General features: G+C 38.1%; 1 protein-coding gene across 1 annotated transcript in view; it reads right to left on the bottom strand.

Annotated features, from left to right (window-relative positions):
- NFIA (nuclear factor I A) overlaps window positions 1-17,717 on the bottom strand; it is a 502,526-nt gene that overhangs the window by 482,002 nt on the left and 2,807 nt on the right. The window lies entirely within an intron of this gene.

The raw sequence follows: 17,717 nt of genomic DNA, 5'->3' as shown, positions 1-17,717 counted from the left end.
CCCTTAATCCTACTTTTCCCTGAAGCATTCAAAGGCCTAAAGGCTTCTTCAAGCTCTTCTCTCTGTTACAGTCCCAATCCTGCAGAGCCTTATGCACACGTTTAGCCTTACACAGCATGAGAAGCCCTTTTGCTTTAATGAGCTATTCATGCATATACTTTAATGTTACCTGCTGTAAATGTTTGCTGGAACAGGACATCTAGGCAGAATATTCATCCAATGATGGAACAGAAAAAATTCCATGTGACACAACTATTCCCAACTAACCAGCATTGGTCCGGGTTTTGACTGCTGTGTTGAAGTGTTCACTCTCAATCCACCGAGTAAAACAAAAACAAACCCAATCTCAAACCCACACACATTTTTAGCAATTTCAAACAAACACATTCAAGAAAATATTCAGCAGCAGAAAAAGAGGCTGATTGCAAACAGTAAATTAGCTTCAGCAAATAATGTTGACACTTCTAAACTGCTGAATGTTTTACTACATTCCTCACTGTGTTTTGGGCAGGGAGGGAGGGATAACTGCCTTGTGTAGAGGTGCTATTCCTGTTACTCATGAAGCATTTATTATTGCCTGTACATTGCGGTTGCTCTGTAGAGACTCTACACATGTCTACAAATATTAATTTACTGACTACAACTCTGGACAGTTTGTTTTTTGTTTGTTTGTTTATTAAACACTGGAGACCTAAGTTTATTTCTTGATGAGAAGTAAAACAAAGAAACAGTGCTATTTCTGCAATAGGCAAGACTATAGTATAAATATTATTGCATTTTATTTTTATTAATATTCTCTAGCCCTTCAATAGAGTTTTCCTTATAACTCTAAATATGTGTCTTTCTAAACATGGGGTTTGGGAACGTTTTTTTTTTTTTAAATTAGGTCTGATTAGAGTAGGTGATGAGGAGTCAGGTCTCTTTCATTCTGTTAATGGCTCTGCCACTAAACTGACTGTATGATCTTGTCTTAGACAGGTAGCCAACTTTTTTTCAACTTTTAAAGTGTCAACTTTTAAAAACAATGAGTAGTCCTGTGGCACCTTATATATACAGTACCATGTTTTAATATATATATCTTGGTTTCTGCATCTGCGGAGTCTGCATAATATTTATCCCACAGCAATGCTGCAAGTAGAACTGAGTCTAGAAAGCCGAAGTTCTTCGAGATTCAGAAGCAGAACCAGATTATGAGCATTTCTGTTCAACTGCCTATAAAAAAAACCCCTGAGTGATAAAATTGAAACCCAATGATTGGGGATGGGGCTTAATAATCAAGACTCAGTTTAGCCTCTGTCTAACAGTCAAGAAATCTTTATGTTGCAAGCCTTACCCTTTTGTGGTTTTAAAATTAGCCATTACAAATAAGGGAAAACTATTATAAAATTGAAAGTGACTTCTGATAAGAAAAGTAATGTTTCATTTTTTTAAACATATCCATCTTCTTAAGTGCCAGGCAATGTTCTCTCTAATCTTTTCTATCCATGCGTGGAATAATTTTATATGCACCAAGACATGTGTGAATGTGCACCACCCAGTAGAAACAAAAACCCTAGATATGGGCACTTTGCTAATGAGCAGGCAAGCATTTGAATCTCTCCTGAGCAGCACACAAGCAAAAAGCTTGTAGGGAACACTGGTGCCAGGCCTTACCACACTTGTTTATTTGTTGGGAGGGTTTTAAATGCTAAATACATCTGACTCTGACTCACTGTGTAAACAAACCTCAGGAGAAAATGGTACCAAAAGTGCAGTAAGGCTGGGTACAATTTGGGCCTGATCCAAAGCTTATAGGGTTTGCAACAGCCCCTACGTGAGAAGTCTGGTTTGTTTTCACACCTCTCAGCATGTGGTGAGACCTAACTCAGTAATGTCTATAAAGTACATTGCGGAAGGACTGAAGTTTGATCAAGGCAGATCAGTGGGAGGCATGGGAAGTCTGGGCTCACAGTCCCTTGCTTATTCTCCCAAGCTATTTGGGGCGTGCTCAACTGCCACCACCTCCTTTACACTGAATTTTCACACTCCTCACTAAAAATCTGCACTACACCTCCTGGTCTAAAACTTCCTGCGTATATCATGTTTGCAGCGCAACCCAATTAAAAAAATCACAAGGACTGACTAGCATTTCCTCAAACAAACAAACTGGTTTAAATACAATTGACAGTAACTTGTGGTGAGGCACATTTCACCTGACTCTGGTACTGCGATTGTAGGAACTTTGCACATGCACATAAATTGACAGATAGCAAAGGAGTTTTTGGTTCCCTGTCACGGCACACACAAATATCTGTTAAAAGACATAAATATTTAAAAACAAGAGATAGATTAAAAGGATTAGCTTTCACTTCATCTAATTTGGCAAGCATTAGATACACCCACCAGAAATCATTTAATTTTGTGTAATTTAATAGCAAACATACTGTAGCGTTTTTGACATACTGAAACAAATCTGTGTGGCTTTTTTTTTAAGTTCAGGACTGATATAAAGCACTATTTCATAAGTTAAAGGGAACAAAGATAGAGAAAGATTCCAACATTCCTTTTGCTGTTCTCGTATTATCATCCTCTGCTACAAAGTTTTGTTGCCTGCTTACAGATACCATATAGATTTCGATCCATATGCAAATATCACCTACCCTTCACAGTCCTCTAACACCTGTTATGATGGATCTGGTCTCACACTGTTAGATCCTCAGTTGGGAAAAGTCAGTCTAATTCAGTGGCTTTACACTTGCCAAGGATCTGTCTCAGAATATCATTGAGAAATCATAAAAACTGGACTTTACACATCCTTTGGAAGGTAACACCTCAGAATATATGCCCTCAGCAAGCAATCTGAGAATTTACAGAGGTTTATTAACTTTTTCCTTTCTGCCTCCTCCACTAAATGGGGTGGAGAACAAGAGGAAGAAAGGGAGAGAGAGAGGAAGACTAGATACTACATGAAATAAACCAGATTTAGAATGGCCACAGATGACCTTCACAATATGGGTTTTGCAATTTTAGGTGGATTAGATAAAGTGAAGATGGCTTTGAAATGAGCTTTGGATAAAGCTTGGAAAACTCTAATCATTGCAAATCCACTTCTTATGAGAAAAATTCTTTACAGTGCACTGTAGTTTTAAAGCATAAATGTCTTGATTTCTTTCCTCCACCTAAAATGCTTATTTTACTTTCGCAAATTCTACTCTACTTACATAAACCCAGTAGTTTTCTTTTTGTCTCCTCCTGCCTTTTAATTTAAGGGAGTCTATTGTTTTTCAAAACCATGGTGCCCTTAGAGTGCCTTTTGCATTTACTTTAGGACTCATAGAGTTAATAGGCTGGAGAAGGGGGGAGGGGGAAACCACTTGCATTAAGCCTGAAGCCTGTCACCTTTTCTTGGCAATTACACTGCTAATGGCTGGGTCCCAAGCAAAGTGGCAAAGAATATCTCTTCTCACGTTCCCAACTCACAGTGCATTCCCAAATACCAGATGGTGTTTTTGGAATCCATTTCACTATGTTTGATATAACAATACTTTTGTATAATGTTAAATTATATATAACTATTTCAAATAGCTGATATCGGAACAATGCAAGAAACGGAATATTAGACATAAGGAAGAATGATAGAAACCAAAGACAAAAGATTCTCATCTCCTCCTATTGTGTCTCTCATCTCTCAGATTTTCATGTAATTAGAACAAAAGAGGAAATAAATGTGGTTCTACAGGCTGTATCTCTTGCAATGGTATTATGTAAAACTGGTGTTGTTTCCCCTTGTAGAATCTGGTGCACAACTTAGGAAACTTGCCAGCTATGCAGGAGGCTTGTGAAAGATCATAAATAGTGCAGAGCGAGCAGGAAAAAATTGTAAACAAGCAAGTTCCATGCATTTCCTTTTCCAGACTTTAAAAATGTTGGAAAAATTGGGGGCCCAAAATTCAGTTGTATGTCATTGTGGCTCCACTCCCTTTAGGGTAACTACATGCATTGATACCAATTGAGTTAAAATGTCTGGGATCTATGTGCTGCACCATCTCATTACAACTGATTCTGATCTTTCTTAAACCAGGGGATATCTGGAATAACTCAACTGCAGTCATTGGAATCACAATGGTTGGAAAATATCCATCAAAGAATCAGGCCTGTTTACTTGAGCTGCAAACACAGGGGACATTTTTTTGGTCCTACAGATGATCTAGATAACATACTCCTATTTGTTTCCTTATAAATATCGGAAGTAAAACACTGAGGGAGAACAAGATTTTCCTTGCAACTGGTCACAATAAGGATGTTTGTTGAAGAAAGGATACTGGGAACAAAATGAACCATGAGAAAAAGGCATATGGAATTCCACGTGCAACTTGAACCTTCAATGCTGCCATGTTATTTTTAAATCCCCACAAGGGAACAGACCGTTCCCACTCTAAACCGCTTCTAAATTTCATTTTCAACCACATTTTTTTTGTTACACAAAAGCAGAATGAAACCAAGCTCTAATTAGCAGCTTTATTTTATTAAATCTCAGTTTCAGTTCGCAGCACGTTATGAAAAGTAGTTTTACAAAGTCTCAGGATAATCAGTTAACAAAAACGCTCTCCAACTTAACAGCAACATGAATCGTGAAAATGACTTCATCAGTGATCTGCTTGTTCAGTTGATTTATTTGTTGCATATGCTAGTAACCTATGATGCAGATAATCAAAATGAAGGTTTCAGTCATATGGTTATGCCTGAGTGACTTACTGCATTAGTACTTTATCCAGCAAATAAAGACCTCCCTCCCGAATAGTTCTACTGCTAGCGTGGAGCACAGATTATCATCCCCTAAAAGGATCATACAGACCCAGACAGTACTACATAATTAACAATAACTTGTAGTAATGCAATTTAAGAGTCCCTTTAATGGGCATAGATGGCAGCATGTATAGCCCATCTTTCTTTGTCATCCTAGAAAAGGGGCCCCATGCAGAGCTGCTGGTTGCTGAGCGATGCTTTGTAGGCTGTACCAGACAGTTGCACAGTACCAGCTGCATTGGCAGGTAGCCGAAGTGCAAAGAGATAGCTGCCAAACTATGCTATACAAAGGAAGCGGTGCCAGAGAGAAAGGGACCTTTGCATAAAATGACCTTTGACCTTTAAGCCAGCATGGATCCCATATTCATCACTTCCAGACAATTGCATCTTTCATTCCACCACAAACTATAATTAGAAAGGGCCTATTTGTGATAGCGACTGTGAGTTTACAGTTCCCAGAGACTGGATTATTTAATCTTTTGTTTCAGGGGTAGCAATATTTTCCCTAATCTTTATAGTGGATCCAAGTGATTATCAAGCAAAAAATATTTGTTCCATTTGTATATCTAGAGATTGATTACACAGATAAATATGTGGGGAAAAAAGAACAATTAGGGTCACATAAAATGATTTAAGTAATGCCATTTTAATGTGAATTCTCAATTTGCAGCAGGGAAGATGTCGGTAAACAGTGCATATCAAATGTATCAATTTGAATTAACCTTTTCTACATTTTTCAATTTTAATAGCAAAGATTTGGTCTCAAAAGCTTTGACTGAGAAACTAGGAGTATCAGATGCATCATTTTCAGACAACCGTAGGCTTTCTTCCAGATGGTAAGGATTTTTTTTTGGCATGAATAACTTTTACTACACGTGCAAGTAAGATCATTATTAAAAATATTAAAAAGTAAGGTAACAGAAAAATATAAAATACTATTCAAAACAATATACTAATGAAAAAACAACTAATGGCAAAAAGAATAGATGCTATTACGATATATCCTAACAAAATTAAAGCTGCAGAAAGGTATTTAGACTTGGTTCCTGCAAGCACTTTTGTGCTTAATTTTGCATGCGTTGGCAGTATCACTGAAGTAAATGGTGAGAAATAGTGAGCACATGCACAGGTGTTTTCAGGATTGGGGCCTTAATAAATAGGTTTTCAGTCACAAAAACTGCATTTCTTTACATTGCAATACAGATAGTTGCACTTTGGTATTTCTTTAAACAATATTGAAAGTTACTGGAACAATCAACAAGTGGATACAGGATATCACATCTGAGAATAAAATTCTCAACAGCAGCTTTCTATAGTTTTCAGAACAATGCGGGTGGAGGGGAGAGAGAAAATGCTAAAAATAATTCCAATTTGTCATTGGGAAAAGAAAAGATGCTTAAGAGATTTTGACTCCCACAACGCTCTCCTGAAAACCCCCTTTTTCATTTGATCCTTACCCCGTTATCTTAGGTACTGTTCCTTTGAAGAGGAAAAAACCCACACCTATACCTGAGGGCTAGCTTTATTGTGCTGCACCTGACTCCTGGCTCACATACAAGACCGTCTGTTCTTTATTTTCACTCTGTACGAAGCTAATGGAATTTGCAGTTGATTAACCTCAAATCTGGAATAATGATCCAGCCTGGGACTGCAGCTGGCAATGCTGTGGCTACTTGTACTTCTTAACCAAGTAAGACAGCAACAAGTAAAAGGACACAAAGGTAAAGATCCAGGAAAGATGAGTAAATGTCAGAGGTTGCAAACATAGAGCACCAACAGAGCGAAAAAAGACTATAAAAAAGATTCTTCCCAAGCAGAATAAGTGCCAATAGCTTAGAAAAACCAATCACAAAATAGTATTATAAAATGAATGCAGAGTTATAGTAATTTCATTTTATTCTTCATGAGACACTCAAACTACAATATTTTCCATACTACGTAAAACTCATTCCATATCTTGCTGGGAAAAGTGCTCTATTGTCAGCTAAAAACAGCCATTGTAGGTGCAGTTGATGTTATGCATAACTACACTTTCATAACTATATTTGTACATAAGGGAGGAGGGGGCCTTATTAGGTCAACCCCAAAAATAAAGTTCAAAAGTTTCCTGTCACCAGTTGGAGAAATGGATAGAATTATATTGTGAATTTTTTTTGTACTCACTTATTCCATGTCAGGCATGAAATATGGCAGCTGAATTGCAGCAATTAAAAAAAAAATATGACAGAGTTCAAGTCATGTTTTCTTAATGGGTTTGTTTCTGTTTTTGTTCTTGCAAATTGTTCAAAGCATCAATGAACGGGATTATACAAATATGCACCAAACCACAGAGCTCATTTAGTTTAGCAAGTGTTTCTCACGTCTTCATTTACTCAACTATGTTACTTTCAAATCATGTTAACATTCCTCTTCTTCTGCCTCATGATGACTAATACAGTGATACAAACAATTTCACTTCTGACATTTTTTCTTATTTTTACAAATCTTATCCCTGGTTTTACCACCTGGTTTCTAATTAAAACCAAGCTGAGAACGCACCTTCTACAGATGCAAATACTGCATATGCAGGCCGACATGAGACATTATAAGTTACCAATGATAAGAGAGCCTTACAGAATAGAATACAGTTCAGGAGAAAACAGCTAGAACAAACTGCATTTGGTCATAAATTCCAGTTTTGCTCATGGATAAATAAGTCTTCACTCAATACAATGAAAACATAAAATTGCTCAGTGTCTGCCATGCAAAACCAATCATTTCAGCCAATATACGAATCACTGAATTGGTTAATAACTATTGGCTTTTCAAATAGTATTCTACTATCTATCTTATATGGATATAAGTATTTACTTGTGTGTAGCATATGCCCAATATTTAAAGTACACATTTGTTTCTTCATAAGCATAAATCAAAGTTTTATCCAATAATCATTCTTTTTAAATGAAAATCAGCAATCCCATAAGTTCCCAAAATTCTCCTGTTTTATTTAGAATAGTGACATACACATTATAAACAGAAAGAAAAATGCTCAAAGCCTTTTTGTCTGGACATAGTAATAAACATCTTATCTTTTAAGGCTTTTTAAATCAAGTTTTACTATAGTATCACAATGTAACTTTTGAGAGTGATAATTCAGTGAACAACTCATATTGTTTTAACTCCTACTAAGAATGAAAGCAGCATATGGTATATGAGTAGCCTATAGTATTTAGCTATATTTATAAATATAAACCAAATAAAATCAAGTCAGCAATAAACACACAGTAAAACTTGATAAAATTTAAAAACAACAAATAGCCTGGTAGCACCTTAAAGACTAACAAAACATGTAGATGATGAAAGAATTACACGACTAGTTAAGTCTTTTCTGGGTCTAGCTTCCGTAATTCTATGAATATATATAAGTATGTTCTTTCTCATGCACCAAATGTGTCATTCTTACGGGTTGGACCTCTATCATCTGGCATCCCCTTAGGTGCTCCTTGGCTGGAGCACTCTCAGGGAAAAGCCGGGCCCCACACTCAGCAACTCCTCCCCTGCTCTCCCAGAGTTTCTGGAGCTGCGGCGCTCAAGCTCAGGGAGGAGAGAAGTAGAGTCAGGTGAAGTGCTCGGGCGAAGAAGCAGGGTGGCTGTGGAGCCCCGTGGCTGTGGGGCTGATGTGCTCTCACCAGAGTTCTCTCCTGGCTCCTAGCCGCAGGGATCTGCAGCCAACCTACCTCTAACCCCCAGCGTCCCCTCCAGTCTGGTGGCAGCAGATGGGCCAACATTGACTGAGCAGGGACAGAGTGGAGCCCCACAGCTGGCAGCAGTAGAGGGGCCGGCATTGACTTCCCCTGGTCTGGCAGATTCCCTGATTCAGGACCTGTAAGATCCTGAGGATCCCAACCAGGGAGGTACAACCTGTAGCAATCTTTCATCAGATGATCTAGAAATCCTTCACAAATATTAATTAAGCCTTAATCCTTTCCCCTTCTTTATGATCCCTGTTGTTCAGATAGGGAAACTGAGGCATGGAGAGGGTAAAGTGGTAAATCTGGAGGGATTACAGAGAAGCTAGAAGGATTACACCGTGTTTCCATTTGTGAACACATACATATAATAATACCCAATAGACTTTTACGTGGCCCCTGTGAGGTAGGGAACTCAGTGACTTGCCCACGGTCACAAAAGGAGTCTGTGGTGGGGCAGGGAATTGAACCTGGGTGCCTCCAAATCCGAGGCTAATGTGCCTACCCCTTTCAGATGCAAATGCCTGAAGTGCACAGCTTCATCATTCTAAATGTGCATGTGCACGTTAGACCGTCTTGCACCTGCTCATGAAGACAAATGCTAGAATTTACATTCCTAAACCTCCCTGGGACTAAGGGGCTTTTCACGTCAGACTAGCACACACCTGGACAGGTGTTTCAATCCTAGGCACATGAACAGATGTCATCTCAAATTTAAGCTTCCTGTGGCCATCCTGAAGACGCTATAGCTCTGCCCCTACACCAGGGCGACTCAACTTTGGAAGCCCTGGGGGCCACAATGATACGCACAGCATATGCCGAGGGCCTCAACTTAAGTGTTGTTGCATGTGCATGCAACTATATATGCAAATATATGCAAAAAGCTTCGTTCACACTGACAGGCATGAATACAAAGATTAAGACAAGACTACAGAACATGCAGACCCCATTTAAGTCAGTTCTGCTGATATTAATAAAATGCAATATTTACCTGATTTCCACCCATATGACAGCACTTTTAATGAGCAATGACAGTCCAGAGTTTAACTACTAAAATGCATATCAACAAAAGACCATCATATTGACAACTTTTTTGTTTTGTCTCCCACCCATGGGCTGTGTGTCGAGCTCCACATAAACCCAAACCGCACTGCGGGCTGCAAACAAATGGGCTGTGGGCTGCATGGGGCCCATGGGCTGTGTGTTGAGTAGCCCTGCCCTAAACACTTAACTTTCCTGGCCAAACTAAATTGCCTTTGGTTTACCCATAGCCTTACTTTATCTGCCTGCTTGCCACTAAGGGTGTGTCTAGACTACATGCCTCCTTCGACGGAGGCATGTAGATTAGCCAGATCGGAAGAGGGAAATGAAGCCGCGATTAAAATAATCGCGGCTTCATTTAAATTTAAATGGCTGCCCCGATCTGCCGATCAGCTGTTTGTCGGCAGATCGGGGGAGTCTGGACGCGATGCCCCGACAAAGAAGCCTTTCTTCATCGACACAGGTAAACCTGGTTTCACGAGGCTTACCTGTGTCGATGAAGAAAGGCTTCTTTGTCGGGGCATCGCGTCCAGACTCTCCCGATCTGCCGACAAACAGCTGATCGGCAGATCGGGGCAGCCATTTAAATTTAAATGAAGCCGCGATTATTTTAATCGCGGCTTCATTTCCCTCTTCCGATCTGGCTAATCTACATGCCTCCGTCGAAGGAGGCATGTAGTCTAGACACACCCATATAGTCACCTCTGATCTTCCTTCCACAAAGCTTGTTTCTGCAGGCTATGACCTCTCTGACTCTATTTCCAAATCCCCTACCTTGTCCACATTTAAAGTTCCTATACAGTCCCACTTCACCTGTGCTCCCTACAGAGAACTGAGCTGATTCCTGAATATCTGAAAAATGGTAGGTAAATGCTGAGCAATACCATAAAATGAATAACTAGAACAGTGTTTCTCAAAGTTTCAGAGCGGTAGCTGTGTTAGTCTGTAACTTTAAAAAAACAAGTAGTCCTGTAGTGCCTTAGGGTATGACTACTCTGCACACTTATTAAAAATAAGCTATTCCAGAGTAGTTATTCTGAAATAGCTTATTTTGAAATAGGACATCTGCACTGCAGGGAAGCCTCAAAATTAGTCCAAAGCAGCCTTCCCTAATGTAGACGTGCTATCTCAATTTTGAGCCCCAGGAGGCACTGTGGAGGAATAATTTAGAATGGCCCTGGTGAGGGGCTATTTCAAAATAGCAGCAGTAGAGCATCTACACAAGCCCTTATTTCGAAATAGCCTCTTCAGAATAGGCATTATTCCTCGTAGAATGAGGTTTACAGATTTCAGAATAAGCCATTTGTTATTTCAAAATTATTTCAAAATAACGGAATGGCTGTATAGATGCTCGCACTGTTATTTCAAATTAACGCTCGTTATCTCGAAATAATGGTTCAATGTAGATGCACCCTTAGGGTGTGTCTATACTGCAGGGCTTAAATCAAAATAAGCTATGCAAAATGAGCTACATCAATTGTGTATTTTATTTCAAAATAGCTTATTTAGAAATATATGGGAATGTCTACACAGCACTTGTTTCAAAATAGAGCACTCTTCCTCCGACTTCCCTTAAACCTCATACAACGAGGGTTACAGGAGTCGGAGTAAGACGCCCTCCAGCTTGACAGCATTTTGACATTAGTTCAAAATAACTGTCTGTTGTGTAGACGCGGACTAAGGTTATGTCTACACTTGCCCCCTAGTTCGGACTAGGGAGGCAAATGAAGCATGCCAAAGTTGCTAATGAAGCATGGGATTTAAATATCCCGCTCTTGATTAGCATATTTGCGGCCGGTCACCATTTTAAAATTCCGGTCACCCGATTTAGCTTGCCACGTGTAGACGTGGTAGTCCAATCCAAAACCCTTCCCTCAAATTAACTATGTTGACAGCATAAGGGAGCTGTCAACAAAGGCTTCCCTTGTTGACCGATCCGTGTCTTGACTCGTGCACTGTGCCAATGATCAGCTGAGCCAGCACAGCACGGCAGACATTTTTATTTTACTGAAGCCAGGGATATTTAAATCCCCACTTCATTGACTATGTTGGGTAGCCTATTTTACATGCCTCTGTCGGCAGAGGCATGTAGTCTAGACATACCCCTGGAGAATGGACATCCCTGTGGTTCCATGTGGAAGTGTCCTATGGAATTGAATTTGAGTGACAACAACAGGGATCTTCTACAGAAATAAAATAGAATTTTATAGAAATTACTATGAAATCCTATGGGATTTACAGACTTTTCTATAGGTTTTTAAAACCACACTAGAGATTCCAAGAGCGGAAATATAATTTTCTATTACATTATATAAGATAGTCAAAAGAGTAATAGAAAAATTATTCTTTATTGAATTCTTTGGGAACTGTTCACTGAGATTTGGACATGAGGGAAGTTTTGTATATGTTCAAAATCTACAGCAATCACTGTCTTGATCACATAAGGGAGAAGGTGAGTCATCAGACTCTGCCTTTATAAATTATGAATTTATCTTACTATGGCTGCTGAAGGAAGAGTTTCCTATCACAGCACAGAATGGCCTCCAAAGTGCCACTAGGATGTGTACCACACAAAAGCCATTAGCAGGAGAGGTGAATGTGGATTGTTTCTGAATCCCGAAATAGAGAAGAGTGAGATAATCTGCCTTACATATACATCTCATTCTGTTCTCTACTAGTTAGAGTCTGGCACTGTGGAGATTGTAATTTCTTAAAGAATATTGACAGGAATAGAAGAGCAAGGAAGCCCAAAGTCCTGCTATGATACTCATAGGCTGCATGATTTATAAGAGCTGCAAACATCTATTAAAAACAGCAAAAGTTACAAGTTTTTTAGGTTTAGTTGTAATTGTACCTTGCTTTTAAGAACATAAGAATTTCCATATTGGGTCAGACCAAAAGTCTATTTAGCACAGTATCTTGTCTTCTGACATTGTCCAATGCCCGGTGCCTCAGAGGGACTGAACAGAACAGTTAATCATCAAGTGATCCCTGTCGCCCATTCCTAGCTTCTGACAGACAAAAGCTAGTGATGCCATTCCTGCCCATCCTGGCTAATAGCCCCATGCATATATCTGTTCTTTTTTTAATACTGTTAAAGTCCTGGTCTTCACAACATCCTCTGGCAAGGAGTTCCACAGGTTGACTGTGTGTTGTGTGAAGAAATACCTCCTTTTGTTTGTTTTAAACCCTCTACCTATTAATTTTATTTGGTGATCTGCTAGTTCTTGTGTTATGGGAATAAGTATATAACTTTTCCACAACATTAATGACTTTATAGACTACTGTCATATTCCTCTTTGGTCATCTCTTTTCTAAGCTGAGAAGTGCCAGTCTTATTAAACTGTCCTCATATGGCTCCCGTTCCATACCCCTAATAATTTTTGTTGCTCTTTTCTTAATTTTTTCCAGTGTCAAGAGGTATGCACACAGTATGTGGGCGTACCATGGTTTTATATAGAAGCAATAAAATATTTTCTGTCTTATTCCTATACTTTTTTAATGATTTCTAACATACTGTTTGATTTTTAGACTGCTGCTGCACATTGAGCGGCTGTTTTCAGAGAACTGTCCACAATGACTCCAAAATCTCTCTCTTAAGTGGTAACAGGTAAATTAGTCCCCATCATTTTATATGTATAGTTGGGATTATGTTTTCCAGTCTGCATTAATTTTCATTTATCAACATCAAAATTAATCTGCCATTTTGTTGCCCAGTCACCTGTGCTTTTGAGAGCCTGCAGCTGTCAAAAACAGTAGCTTAGACACCGTGGTACTTCATCCATCTTTACACCTCTGTCTTAATTAGCCCAGTCTTCATTTTTTCCCTCTTTCAAGCCCGTTTTCAGACAGAAAGAGAACTGAAAACTTTTTAAAGCTTACTGTTGGCAAACTGTGTGTAATTAACCCAGCTAGAATCTGGTTAGGATGCTTGGATTCTGAGCGATGGCTCTTAAAATTCTTGTCTAGATGATTTTCATTCACCTGGAAAAGAGCCTGTTCTGAGCAAGGATTTTTTAGTGGTGTTCTTCCCTCCCCAACATTATTTGTCATATGGCGATGAATCAGGGACTATTAAGAAGCTCTGCTTCTGGGAATAAAGCAGCACAGTGTGCCTAATGAGGCATTCCATGGTGGTCAGAACACCTTTTCGAAATCGATGTTAACTTCCCTGTACCGTGGCCTCATACCCTCCATGGTCCAGCAGCCCTGGAGTTCCCTAATTAAAGCAAATATTTCAAAAGTATATTGAAGCAGAATATTCACAGAAAATAGTCTCTTTTTAATTCAGTGCTTTTTAGTAATATAGAATCAACATTAAAGAATGAGAAAATAATTGTGAAAATGGCATTATTACTAACCAGCTCGATTCTTGAAACAAATCTGTATTTTACCGAAACATTTTTTGTTGTTGCATATGAACGTATAGGACCTCTTCTTCATATGTGCTTTACACATACATTTTAGACCATGTTACACATTTAATAAGGCAGAGTTCCTCTGAATTCATTTCAACTGACTGCAGAATTTGGCCCATTTTCTCCATCTCATTCTGGGCAAAATAATCTCTATGTATCACTTTACCACACACTGAATCTTACCATAAGTCTTTCTGAACCAAACTCCCATTGATTTAATTAAGAAATGTTCATTGATCAATGGCAAATTATGCCCTAATATACTTTTGGGTAGTCCTGTTGCAGATATAGTCATTGAGGCGCCATACACCTTTCAATTTCTACCTAGCTCCAACTGGCAGCCTTAATCCAGGTGCGCAATTCCACTTGAGGTCTTGCTGGATGACTCACCTGACATGTCCTTGAAGCAGCTAAAACACCCCACTGCCATAGCATCTCTAGTTTCCCAACATTTCTGGCAATTTTTTCTAGTTTATTAGTCTAAAGTTCTAATCCAGCAGAGATTTATGCTCAATTTTAAACCCAAGTAGTCCCATTGCCTTTGTAATTCAGCCTCTGCAGAATCAACGTTGCAGACCTACTATTACCAGCCAGTGCCTATTTCCTCCCATTCCACAGTGTGCTCTCATTTTCACCAGCAAGTGGGGTCTATATAGTATTTAGCGTGAAAGGGAGATGGACAGTGGTATCACAGAGAGTCACAGGGTCCACCACAGTTTGGAGATACTGCTAGGTATCCTGCACAAGAGAGAGCTTCCCCCACTCACATTATTATTTACTATTTTCATGTATTACAGTATATTTGGTAATAGCGGGCCATGATCATTCCTGCAGTAATTCTACTGAGGTCAATGTAGCCGATGGATTGGCCCATAAAGTTAAAAAGAAATGCCCTTTCTCCCTATCCCTGTCTGTTATCAATGGCTCTGGGAAGTGTTCTCATCTGGCAAGCTATGAACTAAATCACCACACTTGAGATTTCTGGCGCAGTAGGTACTACCAGGAATCAGAGTTAAGTCTTCCAGATAAATTGGCTTTTCTCACTATCCCTCCTTTAGGATGTCATCTGGCTCTACCATTACATTACAGTACAGTGATCTTGAATGTTTTGGAGGGAGAAAGGGTTGAACAAGGGTTAATGTGATGCATTCTCCTCTTACGAAAATAACGTCATTCTTTCCTACCAGGAGTATTTCATTATCTGCTGCTCGGTTATTTACACACTAAAGTTCATTTAATACATATATATTACATACATCGATATTCTGAAATTGAATGAACTCTCTGATTTAAGGATGACGATACTTATGTAGACTTGATGAGGTTTTAAGACCACTGGATGTCTATGCTGCAAAGAACCATTGAGTTACAGCCAGTAACTGCCTCTTTCCCCCATTTTGCAGTGTTTTAACGAAAAATAAAATTAAGACACACTGTAGAAATTGTCCTGTTGAGTTTGTGATCCAGTGTAAGTTACTGAGTGCTGATAGTAAAGGAAGTTCAACCAGACAGTTTAATCCTCCAATTTCCTGTCTTCTAATCAGGCACTAGCTCCTCTGGCTTTAAATTAGAAACATTCCTGACAATATTCAGGACAGGTGATGGAAAAAAGAGAACAGAAAATAAAGCAGGACAAATGCATATACATTAAAAAAAAGGAGCAGGAAAAATAACAACAACAAAAAAACCAAGAGACTTTTGAATAGCAGAAATATATATATATATAATGGTGCACTCTGTACATATAAGCAAATTACTATTGCATAAGTTACATGGTAATGATTTGAAAAAAAACTAAAAGGTCAGGCTTTTAAAAAATAGTATTTTAAATATACTTCCACAGCTGATGAGGGAAGTTATAACTATAAAGCAATTACTTCATAAAACTGTGTAAGGAAAATCCTTACTACAATATTATTTTGTTTTTGCTTTATTATTTTCATGATGTCATGCTAAGGAAAAATATTAATACATGTAAAACTATTGATATTTAGTAAATTATCTGCAGGAGGAAAGTCAAGTACAACTCAACAGCATGTTAGTGTAGTTAAAACCCATTTAACATGTGTAACAAGCAGTTATAGGCTGTTATGCTGACAGACATTTTTTCATCTTTAAAGAATTATTGGGTTTCCAGATAATAAATGTTTTATTTCATCTCATTAGAATATGTTATTGTTTACATTCCCCTCTGTGGCAATACTTCACATTGAAGATTTTCCGCATTGTTAATTTATTAATTGCTACTAATTTTGACCATTTTTATGCTTTAGCTGTTGCAGAGATTACCTGAACAATTTTAATCACTTGAACAGAAAACTGAGCATACAGGCATGAGAGAAATATATTTATCAAGTGCAGAAAAGCGAATAATTGATGTTTTCAAAACATTTAAATTTATAAAATAACCACTTTGAGGATGATTCCAGAATGTTCATTGCATGAATTGTTTGATTATATTGGTAATATGGCAGTACCTAAAGAAATAAAAGGAGATACTGAAATATTCATTCTCAGTTGTATATAAAACCCCCGCGTCATTAATTTTTGAATATTAATGGAGATGAAGGATCCATTTTAACTGTCACAGTATGGCTTTTCATTTATTAATGAGGCATCTTCCTAGAAAAGTTTGGAAGAGGATAATGGTTTGTGTTTTATAACAAATTTTGACTAGAATTCTAATGGGTTAAACTTTGCTCTCAGTTCCACAGGCAACTAAATCTGGAGCCACTCCATTCATTTCAATGCAGTAACATTAGATTTATGCTGATGTCAACCGAGAACAAGTTTGATGCAATAGCTTTACACAGTGTAACTGCATATTATAAATGAGAATGTTACCCACATATATATTTACATAAATGTTTGTTTAACAAACACAGACAAAGGAACTGTACAGGTGACTGGCTATCTCATTAAATAGACCAACATCATACCATACCCACTAGTTAGGATACGTGAATTTTTGAAAACACATCATTTATAAAACAAATCCAGGATTATATATTTGTTACTAACACAAAACTACAAAACAGTGGAACATTTGTCTGAGTGATATTGTACAGTATCTTTCAGGCAGCATCATATTTAAATAAAAAGTCCCATCATCATTTTTCCAATATGCTCATGTACATAATTTTGCAAACTGCACGTCATTTAAGAGATTTGAAAAAAAACGGGGAGGGGGTGGTGTCACAAAAGTTTACAGAATTTCTTTCAAACGTTTTCAACCAGAGATGTCACAACACAGTAAAGCTACATTAATATCTATTTCTGGATTTGCATGATTAAAGCATGAGAGAAGTAGATAGGATTTCAAAAGATTTCTTAAACTGCAGTGACAAATGCAATTAATCTTAAATATGCCCTGGTTATAAACCTTGCTTAAAGTACTTTGAGGCATTAACTCAGGTTAGAAAAAAAACTTTATGCATTTGTTTTACTGTGACAAATAAGATATATTTCATTATCTGTTCCATTTCTGGCTACAGGACATACTAGCTGCAGTGTAGAAAAGTCCATTTATTAGAGATGTGTTAATATAGCCCTATTTATGACAGATGATAATGTCAGCGTCCGATCTCCATATTATAAAGCCACCATTTCTTTTTAAAAATGCAAACTGCTTTACCCAACGATAAAATCTATTCATTTTTACTAATCAACCAATCTCCATTATCTCCAGCTAACTAGCTAAAAACATAATGTAGACTGGAGTGAAAGAGCATGAGGTTGAGAAACA

This window comes from Pelodiscus sinensis, chromosome 9 (genome assembly GCF_049634645.1).
Source record: "Pelodiscus sinensis isolate JC-2024 chromosome 9, ASM4963464v1, whole genome shotgun sequence".
NCBI classification, from domain to species: Eukaryota; Metazoa; Chordata; order Testudines; family Trionychidae; genus Pelodiscus; species Pelodiscus sinensis.
Note: the sequence above shows the minus strand (reverse complement) of the source record. Positions and strands in the feature narration are given on the sequence as shown.